The sequence below is a fragment of the Heterocephalus glaber genome, unplaced genomic scaffold (genome assembly GCF_053883595.1).
Source record: "Heterocephalus glaber isolate CG9 unplaced genomic scaffold, H.glaber_assembly_v1.0 deba00001572, whole genome shotgun sequence".
Classification (NCBI taxonomy): Eukaryota; Metazoa; Chordata; class Mammalia; order Rodentia; family Bathyergidae; genus Heterocephalus; species Heterocephalus glaber.
The window spans coordinates 7426674-7437720 of NW_028258357.1; the positions used below are offsets into that span (position 1 = coordinate 7426674).

At 39.3% G+C, this 11047-nt stretch overlaps 1 pseudogene; it reads left to right on the top strand.

Annotated features, from left to right (window-relative positions):
* The first annotated feature begins 5946 nt into the window (after window positions 1–5946).
* Window positions 5947–7146, top strand: LOC147823560 (selenide, water dikinase 2-like; annotated as a pseudogene).
* Window positions 7147–11047: the final 3901 nt, after the last annotated feature.

Sequence of the window (11047 nt, forward strand, 5' to 3'; positions counted from 1 at the left end):
TCATATCACTGGGACCAGTAATTTCTTTCTTTAACCCTAGGCTGCTTATTTTAGAGGTATTATTAACGAGTTTAATTTTGACAGATTTCTCTTACCTGAAGGAATGATCTCCAATTTTGTAGTATGAGTCCAATAGGGAGCCATATTTAATAGATATAATTTTGCTTTAGCAATTACTTTTATTAGCATCAAATTTTGCTTCGAGACACAGCCATGAAACTTCATATCCTGGATGATAGCCAATCTCTAAACCTTAGTGTCTGTCAGCACTGTCTTTTAAGCTTCTATCAAGAGACTAATTAGTTCAAACAATTTTTTAGTACTCTCTTATGTATGGAACCTCATGTTACATGTTTTATAAATACATACAGTGTTGCTTATAATCAATTTTGAGCCTTTCAATGGATTTTGTTTTCTCAGTTGGATAATGTTGTACATTTGTACATTTGTATTAAACAGATGAATCAACTGTTTTTGTTAGCAGTTCGCTTCTATAAATCATGAATCTATGTACTAGTGAAAATATAAGCCTTCTTAATCTAAATGACATACGTATTGAAAATGGGAGATTATTCTACAAAAAATAAATTCTATGTATTTGAAAAAGTCATTTTATCAAGCATTTCTTTAATCCATTGGATTTTAAAGCAATTCATAGTTGCACAAGAGTCTACTTCTCAGTCTCAGGCAGTAAAAATTCCTCTGGAAGCTTCACTGAGCAAAACGTCTTGTGAGTGTCCTTTCCTTTTAACAAAACTAAATGATAAGAATAGGCCTGGATGAATAGTTTCTCAAAGTTCATTCTTTGGATGCTAGAAGTTACATTGATTTTTAGATGAACTTCAACTTTCATTTTCCAATGCCCTATCATAGAAACAGCATTTGGAGAAAGGTAACAGGATATCAAAATATAGGAAGAGTTCAAGCCAAGGTTCCAAAGCTGAGAACAATAAATGCCAAGAACTCCCACAGCTAAAGCAAGATGGATCATTTACAAAAGAAGTGGCAAAAAACAAAACAAAACTATTAAAAAAAAGATTGGTTCAGACTACATCAAAGAATTCACTAAGGCAAGGAATAGGAGAGTGTCTTAGTTCTAGCTGCCATAACAAATACAATAGACTGGGTGAGTTACATATAAAACATTTATTGTCATGATTCTTGAAGGTAGAAGAAGTCTGAGATCAGGCGGCCAGCACAGTCGGGTTCTTAGTGAGGGCCTCTTCCTTCCTGAGTTTGTCCTTATGTGGCCTTGTTTGTTTCTGTTTTTTGTTAAGAGAGCATGAAGGGAGGGAGAGGGAAAGAAGCGAGGGGTGGGGGTGAGCTCATGTTTTTTCCTCTTCCTGTTTTTAAAAAGCTACTGAGGAGCCATTCTTCCCCCACTCCAGCGCATTCACACTTCCCTAAGGCCTTACTTCAATACTATCACATTAGGGATCAGGGCTTCAGTATATACATTTTAGGGTGACGTATTCAGTCCATAATAGAGTGTGAGGGAGTTCTCCATGTTCTTGGCTCATTGAGCCCCATTTCTTAGATCAAGAGCCAGGCTTCAAGAAAGCCATGACAAATCCTTGGCCTAGAAGTTCTAAAATTCAAGAAAGCAGAGATTATAACCTGGATTACATCTGTAAAAATCAAAAACCAAGAGAACAGAGAGCATTTTAGCAGGGGCAGGATGAACCTCCACAAGCAGTGGAGCACAGGTATGACTTTTGTACGGACCAGCAGTGCCTTGGGGGAGGTGGACTTTTTCCTGAAAAGACTACTTGGAGAGGATGGTTTGCCAGAGGCCAGCGGCTTGAGAGCAATCACATGTAGCTAGCCAGAGGAAGTACTCCTAGTGTAAGGAGCAGCAACTGGGCCCCAGCAGGAGGGTCACCAAGGGCATCCCCTGAAAGAAGCATTTGGTTTTGTAACAGAATCAGAAGATACTAATACCTAATCACATTAGAAAAATGAAATTATGGTTTCACATCTTAAAAAGCTATTCTGGAAAGTTTTGCCCAGCAACAAGGAAGAAGGACCAAAAGAATGAGTTTCAATAGGGGATGTGGAACAACACAGTTGCCTCCTGCTAGAACCTTAATGAGTGTAGCTCAATGAGCTGGTTAAAATCATACTATTTAGGAGAGAGCTGGAAATGAAAAACATCGGTCACTTAGTGAAACTCTGTATCACAACGTTCCTCAAGAGGAGATGAAGAAACCAACTTTAAGAAAGCACATTTAGGCATTAGAAGCTCAAAAATACTATTCCCCCAGAACATCAGAGCTGGAAAGGGTCATTACAGATTGGAGATACGATTTTGTGTTTGATATTAATTACACTAGGTTACCAAAACCATACATTCTTGCTTTCCTCTAGTTGCAATGAATTGTGTTATTCTTTTAAACATGGAGTATGTAGTGTTTGACCTTTAGACGTCTTAATATAACCAGTCAAAGACCTGGAACTGCTCAGAAGTTCAGCCTTATTCTCATGATTAGGTAAGTATCTCTGTCTAACGTTGGCTGTTGTATTGCTTAGGCTGTGCATTCAGCTACAAGTAACATACAACAAAACTACAGTGACTAAAACAAGTAAGATATGAATCTGTCTGACATGGAACAAAGTCAAGAAGTAACCACTGAAGCCTGTTGCAGCAGTTCGTTGTGGTCAGTTCACAGGGCTCATCATTGCTAGATTAGCTTTTATCCTTGTCTTTATTACTTTATTGGCACAAGACAATTACAGTACATTGAAAGCTTATGTCTATTCTTTAGGCATAAAGAGAGGTGCATGAATAGAGCAATACCAGCGAGTCTGTTATGTTACTTTGTTAATCAAGAGAACAACAGTTCTTGGAAGCCTGTGTCCTGCATACCTTCTTTTCATCAGCTAGTCAGAACCGGGCCACATGAGACTCCAGAGATAAGTGGAGTGAGGGGAGTTGGAGAGGAGGAGAACAACATTACTGTGGTTTGGATCAGAACTGGGACAGGGTTCTTACTCTCCCAGTGGAAGTATTCTTGGTGTTTTAGTCAAACCTACTTGGGCTCCTCTTATCAAGGGAAGAGAGGACGGAGGAAGTCAATGTATAGGCAATGGCGGCTCTGTCATAATTAGCCCCGAGGCTGTAGCCAATCTTCACTGTCGAAACCCATCCTTTTGGAAATGTGATACCTCACTTTAATACTGGATCCTTCAGAAAAAGTGAAAAGAATGCACACTAACAAAATATGGTTCTAATCTGTTTGATATTTAAGCAATTATAAGACAAAGGAGGTTTTGTACATTGTACATATTTCTTTCAGATGTGATTATTAAATAGATACGAATAGAATCTTTTGTTGATGATGAATTAAAACTTCTTAAATTAGTCCCATCCTAAAATTATAAACATTTACTTTGGGAGAAAAAGAAAAGGTTTTCTTTGTGTGAAAGTTAAAATACAATCAAAAGTCCTTAATGAAGATTGTATTTCTGTCTTCATGATCAGGGAAGGACTTTAAAAAGTAAATATAAATCCGAACACTCTTTGTCATCATAACATTATAATGATCATCTAGTCCTGCCCTCTCAATGAAAATATAAAAGCATGAAGTCCCAGGGAAAGAAGATGAGGCGTGTTGTCAGAGGTTGCGCAATTGTTAGCGGTGGTGGAAGTGGATCTCAGATCTCTCAACCCTCATCTAGTGTGCCTTTATCTGTGTCCCCCTGAGGCTGAGGCAGTCCAGAAATCTGGAAAGAGTAATATGGAGTGAGTTGTTCCAATTCCTGGCAAGAGGAGGACAGAAATAAAATAAGAGATATTCCCTAGAGGATCTCACCCCCCAGCTAGGATGAGAACACCAGATCTGAATGAGTCTGATATCAAAATGGAGATAGATAAATAGCTATGAATGTTTGCTTTATATAACTAGCAAGCCGTTAAGTTCTAAAATACAGGCTTCTCTCCCTGTGTCTTTCTCCTTTCCTCCCTGTCTCCTTCTGGCTTTCTCCCTGTATCATTTTCTCTGACTCTCTCCTTTCCTTCTCTCTCTCTCCTTCTTCCTTTCTTTTTTCCCACATTTATTTATTCAGGATCTATTTTCTATTGGTAAAGTACAAAGGAAATTTCTATCTTTTGTACAAATTATGCTTCTAGATTTTACATATGGTCACAAACAATAAAATTTAGGGTTCACAATCCATTAGAAATCAACTGCCTCACAATTAGTCTAATGCAGCTAATTTTTCATCTAGAGTTAAAGTTAATTTCTGATAGCAGTAAATGTAGCAAGTGGCTTTTGTTTAAGGGCCATGATTGTCAACAAATGCCTGTCATTAAACATCTGACTTACATATTGTCGTGAGACAGCTGCACAGTGGGACAAATAGAAATCATGTCAGGATTCTAGGTTTAAATAGCAGCATCCAGTCTCCCATCTCAAATTCAGTCTAAGACCTGTGCTCATGGAACAGAACGGTAAGCACCACTGCTCACACATTGAAGATCACTATTTTTCAATGCTTAAAATTATTTCAATAGAATACTCATAAGAAATACATTATACATGGCAACACCATTAAATATAAACTAATGCGCATGTGACTATGGAAATATAAAATCACAACTCAGTAGGATATGAGGTACTAAAAATGAACATCACCATTGGTCTTGAGCAGAAAAGGGGAATAAGCAATTCGCAAAGGATGGCTTAAAGGTCTGTAGTGAAAATAATTTATTAGAAGAGAACTAACAAGGAGCATCTCCTCCTGCCAAGTATTGTACATATCTTATGTCTTTTGACCCTCAAAATAATAGAATGATGTGATTTTTATTATTCCCTGTTAACAAAAATGGAAACATTTCGATAACTTTGGCAAGATTATTCAGCTTGTAGAGTGGTGAAGGTCAGAATTCTGAAATCAAAACGTCACCTGGTCAGTTCCTTTTGGTGGTCCTGAGGGAGAATCTAATCCATACCTCTCTCCTAATTTATGGTGGCTTTATCATTCCTTGTTTTGTAAGTGTATCACTCTAATCTCTACCTCCATTGTCACATGGACTTTTGTGTCCTTGTCTTAATACAGTCTTCTTATAAGGACACTAGTCATTGGATTTAGGGCCCAGTATTCAGTATGATCTCATTTGAAATAATTACATCTATAAATACCATATTTGCAAATCGCTGTATGCTGAGGTTCCAAGGAGACATGAATTTAGGAGTATACTTTTCAACACAGTGCATTCACTTATATGTTAGCCACAGGAATTTAAACAAGAACTTGGCTTCTCTGTACCTCATCTATGAAAGAGATACCAGTAGCTGTCCTTTGAGTTGCTTGGATATTTCAATAAAACATAAAAATATTCAGCGTAGTATTGTGCACATAATTGTTGAGTCAGTGCTAGCTAGTAGTAGTTCTGAGAGCTATAATCCAGTTCTTTCTTTAAATGATAATGCTTTATTAACTAGTGTCTGGGAAGTGTCCCAATTTTATTTTTTAAGGTCTGTAATGTCCATCCAGCTAGAGTTTGAAATTCTTCTAAATCTTTGCAGAGGGAAACTTTTACAGGCTAACAAAAACTCCCCAAGGACTACCGGCATGCCAAGTACTTTACAATCATTAGCATGTGTGAGTCACACTCCAAAATTGAGTGTGCCCTGGGAAACTGATCTCTTAAGTTTGATCTTCAGAAGAAGGTCATGTAGAGTGGTGTGGAACAGGAGAATCTCTGGGTAATATCTGACTGTTACTTCATATTAGCTTGAATAGAAATAAAAGTAATGTCTCTCTTTTTCCTGCCTCCTTCCTCCCCTGAGTGCCAGGAACAATTGCAGAAGCCACAGCAGGCACTGGCAGAGGTGATGGTGGCCTGGTGATGGAAGAAGGCTCTTCCTGCTCAGCACACTTGTCCTTGGCCCCCCGACTTCTACTGTGACAGGCCCTTCAAAACCCACGCATTGGGACTCGGACTCAGGTGGTGGCTGATGGGCATCTCTAGCATGAGGCCTGAGCCTCTTAGAACTCCCAGAAGGCACTCCTCAAACTCTTGGTGAGGCTAATGTGCCAGAAGAATGTCCTGGGAGAGGATTGAGTTGAAGTGGAGGCCAGAAGGAGACAGCCAGGTCAGTGGGCCTGTCAGCCAAGCTGGCCCTAACCCAACTTCCCAGACCCTAGGGACTGGGATGGAGTGCTGCATCATCCCTTGGAGGCACAGGGGCCTGCCACTGGTGTAGACCACCAGCTTCTTATGCCCTTTTGTGAAAGATCCCCACATAATGGTGTACGTAGCTTGTGCCAATGTTCTGAGTGACCTCTATACCATAGGCAACAATTATATGCCAACATGTTAATAACGTTGCTCAGCATCAGGTAGATTATGAGTAGGGAGGAATGAGAAAAGGCAACACTACTTATAATCAAAGGCTTTCAGTATGCCACTGAGGTAGGTGAAACTGCAGTAACCGTCAGAAAAACAATAGTCAACCCTTGACTGGCCTTTAGATTATTGGTGGACTTGCCATTGTGGTATGTTGGCCAAATGAATTCGTAATAACTAACAGTGGAATTGTTGGGTATGTGCTTGTGTTAACTAAACCCTTAGAAATCCACATTGTTGTCAATGCCCACCAATGGCTAGGTAATCCTTAAGGGAGAGGTGATAAGATAATGATGCTGGTCTCTAGGGAAGGGGTAGAGCTGGACTATTGGGAAATTATATTCAATATGGCTACCCTAAATAGAACTGCTGCTGGATTAATGTACACATCTAATGCCCACAGGGCCACAGATATCACAGGCTTTGAAGTTTTAGGACATACTCAGAACCTTGTAAAACAACAAATAAATAAAGTATACTTTGTCATTCATAATCAGTCAATCATTGCCATGGTGGTTGCCATCAGTGAAGGCCAGTGGGCAGTTTAGATTCCAAGGAACCTCAGCCAAATCTTGGGAGGGTGAGGGGAAGTGTTACCAATTAATCTACCAAGAAAACAGGCAGTTGGTTTTTGTTCTGCTGTCAGATCTTCCAAGTATAGAAAGGGCCATCTATTGTGGAAAATGAAAACAGCACTGTACAGATCATTAAAAAGCCCTTAAGTTATTAAGGTCCTACCTTGGGGAGCCAATGTTACTTCTGCTCTTGCTCCTGACAACATCAATGCCTCTTAGAAGCCTAGCTATTCTAGCCTGAGATAGAATAGCAGAGGTTGTTGAGATGTTACAACCTTTGTATACAATCATGAACAATTTTCAAGAGTTGAATAGAAGAAATTTCCAAAGAAGTCTCCCTGCATAGTGGTTCCACCTATTCATTCTTTGTGATCTGAATTGGCCCATCAGAAGCTGCTTCTGTATATTCCAAAACCAGAAGTAACATTTTGAACTTTGGGGGACTATTTGATCATCTCCTGGGTAGCAGATAAAGAGCAGAAATACCCATTTTCTTCTTTCCAAAGCAAGATAAGGGTTTTTTCTTTGCACTGAGTTGACTCCTTTCTGGACAGGGAGTAAGATTGTTCATTAAAATTCATTATAGACAAAAAAAGAAATTGTGAAATTAAAAAAAATAGATCAGAAGCAAATGAGCTTGGACCAATACTGTTGATAAATCTAAATTGTTAGCAGGGATTGTGTAATACAATGAGTCTTTGTTAGGTGTTTTGTTAGGTGTTTCTAGGACTAGAAGTCTTAGTTCTTCCCTGCTCTGGAAAAGAATTGAGCAGTTTGTCCAGTGATTGGGAAAGGAGAATCTGCAGCCATCTTACCTGGTGTCTGTTAAGGGTACTTCTTCTTCTCTACCCTACTAAGGACTGGGAAGGGCAGGGCAAGCCCCAGAGCAGAGGCCTGAGTGGACATTAAGATATTAAAACTTGTGCTGAAAATTCCTGGTGATTTTATCAGTAAAGAGTAATTTCTAGGTGAATAAGCAAAATGCACATCTTTAACAAAGTAATTTTGTCTTTATAAATTGTGTAACTCTTCAACTTCTCTGGTGAACTTTAACTGACTGAAGCAATGGCTCATTTAGTCATTATGACAAAGCTAATTCCCTACTTTCATGGTGCTCAGTGAAGATGCTATAAATAAAAAAAATTAACTCAAGGAGTTGGAGGTATGGTTCAGTGGTAGAGTCCTTGCTTTATGGTAGTGAGCTCCTAGGCTTGATAAAAAGCAACACACACACACACACAAACACACACACACACCTGTAACATAATGTCTATGAATGATAAGTATTGCAAAGGGAAACAAGGAAGGACATGAATGAAAAGGTAGATATACTCCATTTTATGGGTTAATCATAGAAGGCCTTTGGAGTGGTGTGTGGCATTTCGGATTGAAGTCAAAGAGCGGACTGTCCAAATTATCGGGATGAGCTGTTTAGGAGAAAGAAAGACAAGTGCAAATACTCTGAGATGACAATGCACTTGGGGTGTTCTAGAAGCATGAAGGGCCTAGAACACGGTGAGTTAGGAGAGTGATGGAGGAGGGGAGAAGTGAACTGAAGAAAATTACATCAGAGATAATCAGGACCTGATGAAATGTGTCTTGTATTACATGGTAGGGGTTTCCAATGACATGATTAGTATGAAGGGAAGTGATCAGAGTGTTGAAAGTAAGGTGTGACTGTATTTGGTTTGTTTTTTTGAATTTTCACTCGATAATATCTACATAATCTACATTGTCAAGGAAAACATTATAACTACAATACAGTGCACTTTTTATACCATGATACAGATATTACAATAAGTGTTGTAGACAGGGTTTGCAAGGGAATAGATTTAATACAGGACACATAATTTATAGGATTATTCTATAATATTCAAAAAGTCAAGTGCAGAGAAGTACAAGAGATCTGTCCACAGTCTAGAGATCCAAAAAATCCAGCCCAAGGCCTGGATCCATGGCAACATCTAGCAGGAGTCCAGCCAGAGGCCTAGAGCCCATGGCAATGTCTCATGCAAGTCCACATCAAGGATCTGCACCGGGAAGGCCCAAGGGCCAGTGGTGGAAGCTAAAAAGTTTGGACTGGTGGGGTGAAGGGTCTGTACCACCAGGCTGAGAGGTCTGCACTGAAGCCAGGAAGCGATGCTCAAGGCAAAGACCAGAGCTCCCCTGAAAAGAGCAGCAGTGATCACCAGTGACAATGAGGACCCAAGCTCCTTGAAGATGAGAACAGCTGAGTTCGTATCAGGAAAACCAGCAGTAGCAAGCTTCTCCTGGAAAATCAACAGCATGCAATCTTCCCCTACTGTTCACCTTCGTGCCATTCTCAGGTGGGTCTTCCACACCCAGAACCACCCTGACTCAGTTCAGCCAGGCATGCCAAATTGACCTTTAGTTAACCTACCAAAATACGAAATAAAATGATGGGAAATATAGCTGTAAGTTGAATGTATCAGGTTAGAAAAACAAAAGAATCAGGACAAAATAAATAATAAATAAGATGAATAATTAAAATAAATGGTAAGATAAAAATAATAGAAACCAGAAACCCCAAACCACTTAGATCTAATTGGTTAGATTTTGTTTTAAGCTACCATTTAAGAAGCAGTTACTGACAGAGAAAGTGAGCTGGTCCCAGCACCCAGAAGGAGGCTCCCCGCCTCCATCCCAGGCTCCTAGGGCAGAGAAGCTGAGCTGGTCCCAGAACCCAGGAGGAAGCTCCCCCGCTGCCATCCCAAGCTCCTAGGGCCAAGAAGGTGAGCTGCATGGGCTCCAGAAGCACCACCTCCCGTGGAAATGAGAAGACCCATAAACAAGTCTCAAAAACAGACTTCTGGATCACCTACAGCAACCCCAAAGGGAAATGAGATGGAGCAATCTGATACTCAACCACCTGGACTCTCTGAACTGCCAACAAAAGAGGATCTGGGAAAAATGAAATCAGAAATAATTACTTAGTTAACAGCAAAAATTTTGCTCATGGTGCCAGACATGATTAATAAATCTAGAGAGGACACAGATAAAAAAAATAGAGGATCTGAGGAACATGATGGAATCCCAACATAGGAAACAAATGGAATCCATAATACAGATACAAACAGATTTCTAGGAGATTAAAAACGCCATTGAAAGTCTGCGCAGCAGAATGAACCAATGTGAGGATAGAATTTCACATATAGAAGATAAGATTGCAATTAGTGAGGAGGAAAAGAAAAATTGCTTTAAAATTGTAAGGGACCATGAGAAATCAATCCACCAGCTGCTAGACGATACAAAGAAGAATAACATAAGACTGATTTGGAGTCAATGAAGAAAGAGGAGAGAGTGCAGATGACATAAAAAAACTGTTCACAGAAGTGATGGCAGAAAACTTTCCAAGGAGGGGAAAAGAACTTGACATATAGATAAGTGAGGCATATAGGACTCCAGCTAGACTTAATCTAAAAAAATCTACACATAGGCATATAATAGTTAGGATTCCAGAAATCCAACAGAAGAAGAAAATTCTACAAGCAGTGAGAGAAAAGTAACAAATCACATACAAAGGAAAGCCTATCAGAATCACAGCAGACTTCTCAATGCAAACCCTCAAGGCAAGAAGAGCTTGGAGTGATGTATTTCAAGCCCTAAAGGAAAACAGCCTCCAACCCAGATTGATGCACCCTGCAAAACTCTCTTTCAAAATTGATGGAGAAATAAGATACTTTCATGATAAAGAGCACCTCAGGAACTTCATGAATACCAAACCGGCACTCCAAAAAATTTTAGACAATACCCTAGGAAAAGACAATGAGGATCACAACCCCAGGAAACCCAGAAGAATGAATCCATTGGGTGTGACAAATTAAATGCAAAGGGGGAGAATCCAACAAAAAGAAAAAGTCATGACAAGGCTTTTAAAACTTCCAACTTCATCTCCCTAATGAGTGTATAATTCAATCTTATTATTGTACTGATTAGTATTTTTCTGATTCTAGAGTTGCACACCATTCCTTGTGCTATACTGGCTATTTATCATCTTCTTATGTCTACATTTTAATTTGGTTGTCTATTAATGAGCTCTAAGAATTCTTTATATATTCTGGTCATAGGTTATATGTATTGTAAATATGGTCTATTTAAG